The sequence below is a fragment of the Alosa pseudoharengus genome, unplaced genomic scaffold (assembly GCF_046254945.1).
Source record: "Alosa pseudoharengus isolate Yale_2024_CS ecotype anadromous, Long Island Sound unplaced genomic scaffold, YU_APseudo_1.1 YU_APseudo_1.1_scf_21, whole genome shotgun sequence".
Classification (NCBI taxonomy): Eukaryota; Metazoa; Chordata; class Actinopteri; order Clupeiformes; family Clupeidae; genus Alosa; species Alosa pseudoharengus.
This window is the reverse complement of record NW_027468674.1, coordinates 28791038-28796873: the sequence shown is the minus strand read 5'-3', so window position 1 is coordinate 28796873 and position 5836 is coordinate 28791038.

The following is a 5836-nucleotide window of genomic DNA, read 5'->3' as shown; positions in this document are numbered from 1 at the left end:
ATTTTTGATGATTCGGATTTTGGCTCAAATGGGTACATAGTTATTGGGATTATTGAGCAAAAGATTAAAAAAAAACAGTTGATGCAGATATCGCAAATATGACTAAATCTAACCCTGACTGAAGCACACATCTTGCACACATTGTGAACACACAGAATTTGCTGCTGTGGTTCTTCTCATAACTACAGTGAACTGAGTTCCTTTATACAATTAAAAGTTGTGTGGTGTGGAGCATTAAACTTTTTATTAAGGATGCTGGGCTGGCTGACTTAAAGGCTCAGAGGTGCATCGACATCCATGCAGACCGCTCAGGCTTCCCAGATTGTCCAGGTTCAGAAAGGGCATGATGGTGGAACCGATCATAGGTGCGATCAAAATAGGTATACTGATGTTACATATCTTTTCCTGGGTGCTCATGGGAAGGAGATTTTGGAATCCATACACAACCATTGTAGGGAGATAGGACACTATGGCCATGACCAGGCTGTTGGATATAGTCTGCAGTGCTCTCTGCTTCTGTGGATGGACTTCGCTCCTTCTGGAGGGATCTGGCTTTTTCAGAGCATGGAGGATGGTAAGATCACAGACAGTGATGGTTGGAAGAGAAAGGAGATATGGAATCACTGTGAAGGGTGTGATGAGTAGCTCCTCATTAAAGCATAACATCATCCCAAAGAATAAAGTAAATCCCCACACCATTGCACAGGCTGCCAGACGATAACTTGAATGCTTCAACTTCATATATGTAATGGGGTAAACCACAGCCATGTAGCAGTCCACACAGATACAGGTCATAAGGAGAGGCCTTCCAGACATGTTTAAACAATACAGAATATCAGCAATTGCTGAATAGAAGTCATCTCTCCATACAAAGTAATTGATCATTCCTGGTATTGAAAAGAGGTTGAAGATGAGGTCCATGATGGTGAGGTTGAGCATGTAGACGTCGTTGGACAAGCTGCTGCGCTGCCTCTGAATGAGTACCCACAGAAGCCACATGCTGGCAGGCACACCCACACATGCACAAGGGATACTGAAGCCACCCCAAATCCAAGGACCCACAGGCATCTCAGTGCAGTAATAGTCAAACGCCACAGTGCTGTTGATGGTGGTGTTTGAATACACAGACCCATTGGTCATCATAAAACCTGAAAATATATGAATGTAGATACATGTAGATACATGTTCAGATGGGAATATATCTGTCAGCCAAGCTTCTGTGTTGTTGACATAGAATGTAAAAAATATTGTTGATTATGCTAGAGAGAAACTATTTATCTGTAATCAGTGCAAGATATATTAATGAATATGTTGCCAATGCCAGCTGGCACTCAATAAAGAAACATGTTGTTCATTCAACCAAAAATAAACATTTGGTATTTCTGCAGCAGAGAAGTAAAATAAAAAGTGATTGCTGTGTACAGAGTCCAGTAATAGGACCCACAGGCTTTCAGTGCAGTAGAAGTCAAACACCCCAGTGCTGTTGCCAAGGCCGCTGGGGTGGTGCTTATATCGTACAGTATGTTTGAAAATCAGAAGTACAGTATCTGTTGTGATGAAGCTCCTTTTACTTATCCAATTTCTCAGACTGACACTTGACCATATAAATCTCAAAAAACAATATCTAGTTCATGCGACCAAAAATAAACATTTGCTTATATTATTTGAAAAAGAGGCTCAGCTGTGATTGCCCCTTTTAATTTACCCATTTTCTCAGAATGATCCCTCCTTGATGTCTGCAGTGCTTCCTTTCAGGCTGACAGTTTGTGTCAGGAGCGAAAGGTGTTGAGTGCGCCTGTTTTATCAGAGCACAATTCAATTTGAATATTCAGGTGTAACCAGAAACAAACACAAATCAATTATTTCCAAATGGCTGAAGCAGGATTCTCTTTCCATCCTACAGTGAAAGGGGCAAAATGTATTACTTTCATGTGTGTCTTTACAGACTATAAAGCTCAATGAAGCTAGTTAATGTTTGTAAATTAAAAAATGTAAATAGTAGGGCTAGTGAAAAGTGGAAAATGTTGACCTCATGCGGGCACAATTTTGATTTGAATAACCTTGAGTGTTATGTCTCTACAAACAATGGCTCACTTATTATAGTGGATGGAATCCACTATCTTGAAATCTTCTTATTATAACTTTTTCTTTTTACCTTTTCAAAAATGAATGCGGCTCTAACCGCTTAACGTACAGACATGTTGAAACAATCGTTGTGTAGGTCTGGAATTGGACAAGAGAGTTATCATTTCAGATTTTTTGAAAAGGTCATACTTTTTGAGAAATAGAGGATTAAAAATGTTAAAAAAAAACATATTTTTCTCTCTATGACATCACAAAGGGGGCTCATTTAGAAGGGTCGTAAATTAATCAGGTGCGGGTCCACCTGCATACAATCTGGCACTCCTCTAATTAATCGCTTTACACTGATTTCACACTGCTCAATTCTCTTCAAGAAAGTTTACGTTCTTGGTGTCTGCTTCGTCCAACAAACTATGACGAAAAGGACGTTTTCCTATCACACTCAATGTAAGTTACAATTAATTTGTGTTTTTTATTCGAATGGAGTATGTGAAGTCTGTTTTTAACGACTTGGTTAGACCTGTAAGCAAGCAAGCTGGCGTTGTCATTGATTAGCAACAAACTTGTAGCTGCTACGTCTACAGAGGACGTTAAGTTTAACTCAAGCTAGTTTTTTTTCTGAACTACATTTTCCAAAGGCCAGTTTTCGTGCTTGTGTCACAACTTCAGAACAGCTTGACATACAGTATGCTTCAAATTTGGTGTGAACATTTGTATGGACTCAATGATGAAGTCAAATGTCAAGGTCAAACCCACCTTGAGTGTGATATGTCAAGAACGCCTGACACACAAGGTTTTTTGGTACGAGGGGGTTTGTATGAAGTCAAAGATTAAGTGATTCAATGTTTTCTTTGAAAAAAAGGCTATTTGCTAGCCTAGAAATCTAGACGCACTCTAGCGGCAGCAAATGTAATTTGCAGCCAGGGTAGTCTAGCAACTCTACATTGGCTTGAGAGCTGGAAAAATGAAACTTCTATCAGGCCAATCACATCGTGTGTAGAGTCGGCGACGGTTCCGTGTGAATTTCCTGCTACTTGAAAACAAAGAAGATGGATGCTGCTGCTGGCGAACAGCTGTCTTTGAATCACGACTCGAGTTAAGCTTTTTTTAAATTGGCAAAAGTTTGATCAACTAGCCAACTAGCTCCGCTGGTGGGAAAATTCATGGGACACATGAGTTGTAGCGCTATCCTATTGCGTGCAGAGGAAATTTTAAAGACAAACGTTTATCCCGCCCATCGGATTGCGCACTGCCAATGGTAAGTTCCCAGACCCTACATCTTGATGTGGGTCTGGCTCGTCAGGCTAACTATTTGCACCCCTGTGTAGCAGTGTATGCTATTCGTACCCTGGTACAATTAGAAATTAATTCTATTCGTACCCCGGTGCACACAGCAATGTCTTCTATTAATACCCCGTCTGGTACAAATATCAGTGTATGCTATTTGCACCCCTGTGCATTTATTCTGGCATATTGATCACACAGCTGTGTAATCGACACTCGTAATAAGGTATGCTGTTTGCATTAATGTATAGTTAGAAGTGGATGCTATTCGTACCCTGGTGCATATAGTAATGTATGCTATTTACACCCTGGTGCGTGAACTAGCTAATTGTTGCAATCAAAACTTCCGTTTGAGAACCAATTTCTTGTTCAAATTGCGCGCCTTCTCTCCAGAGACGTTGGTACACATGCACACTCACTCTGCCAAAATGCATCATGCAGGAATCAAACCCCAGTCTCCCACATGCTAAACCATGTCTGTGACCACTGCACTATCTACATCCACAACTAGAGGGTGTTTGCAGGTAAACTTATAGTTATAGGCCTTAGCGTCATATTCACGAAATTTCTGTTAACTAACAAACTGAAGGTTGTATGTGTTCACTGAAAGATTATGAAAATAAAACACAACTTTTCAATCTAAAACTTAATCTGAACAGATATTAGTGCCGAAACCTTTCAGAATTCTTCACTTTCTGCTGACGAAAAAACAAATGTCCGCCATGTTTTTTGTGCACGTGAGCAACGTCTTTTTGTTGTTATGTCACAGGGTGTGAATAGCTCAGCTGTGTGGCCAAGGCTATTCGTACCAGGGGTGTAAATAGACACTCCGTTTATTTTTTCAGGAATCTCCCCACCAACATTAAGCCAGCAGCTTTCCATCCACTATTGTAATTCTTCTGGCATTGCATTTCTAGTTTTCTACTGTTACTGTCTTAAGCTGCATGGGACAGGCCAGTCACCCAGAACTTCCTTGTCCTTAGTTGCCATCTCTGCACTCATATGATATCCAAGAAGGAAAGTGACCACATATGCTGTATCATGGTGCATATTTCTGGGTGCAACTTGACTATATACATATCCAATTTGACTAATTCTCATGTTGACCAAGTTAAGGTTTATAGGTGTAGACTCAAAAGTTTTTACCATAACATATCATCCACACCAAGCATGCTTTTTGGGGATGCTTTGCAACATCCACTCCAATAGTCACGCAGACATTGCAGAAGCATTGCACAACCAACCAAGAGGGGTATCTGCCAAGCTCTGTAGGTCTAAGTAGCAATTACACTGAGACTGTGGAACATCTATCCACAGAAGCAGTTATGAGTCTTTCAGTGTCACATTCAATTGCTGCACCAGGGACCTACATGACACCATGGGGTGTCAGAGGGCATTAGGACACACCACAGTATACGCTTCTCTGGCTCATCACCGAGCTCACTGTTTGCATCCTTGTGGAGGAATCTGGGAGGGAGAAGCCTCAAGCAAACCCGCCAGTAATTTTAAAACCTCATTAGGATATTAGGTGTAGCGACCCTTGGTCAGACAAGAAACAGACATCAGTCTATTAAATTGATGCCTGCCATACAGATCTCTGTTTTGCCTAACTGACGGAGATGTGTGATTTGTGTTTATAGTCGCCTCACTTACACATCTTCACATTCAAATCAGAGTAAAATACATGGACAGCCCACATTTTGCTTTTGACAAGAACACTTGCATACTTACATTAGGCATCAAAGGCATCATTTCCTGTCTTCATCAGACATCATGGATTATGTAAGTTAAATATGAAAGACATTTTTCATAATATTTGCTTCATGCATAATGCTTACATAACTGTTATTTAATTCCCAAATTTTCTACAGGTCATGGACAGAGATGCCCTCTCCTATAATGTTACCAGTATCATGAACAAAACTTACGTTGACCCCTTTTGTGTCCAACTGTTAGTGGGTCCTTTGGTTTGGGGCATTTTTAGTGTGCCTTCTATATGTGTGGGTGTTCCTGCCAGTGTGTGGCTTCTATGGGTGCTCATTCAGAGGCAGCGCAGCAGTTTGACCAACGACATCTACATGCTCAACCTCACAATCATGGACCTGATCTACAACATTTTCAAACTTCCAGGCATGATTAATTTCTTTGTCTGGCAAGATCCCATCTTTTTTAACATAACCCGTTTCCTCGAAGGTTTCAGTTTAACTGGACGTCCTCTCTTAATGGCTTGTATCTGTGTGGACTGCTACATAGCTGTGTTTTTCCCCATTCCATACATGAAAATGAAGCATTCCAGATACAGAATAGTTGTATGTGTAATCATCTGGGTTTTCACATTGGTTTTCAGCCTGTATTTTGTATTTGGTGAAAATGTGCAATACTTAATCGGTGGGATCCCACGTATTTTTCCAATCACCACCATTGCCTTCTGTGATATCTCCATCTTCCACGCTCTGAGAAAGCCAGATCC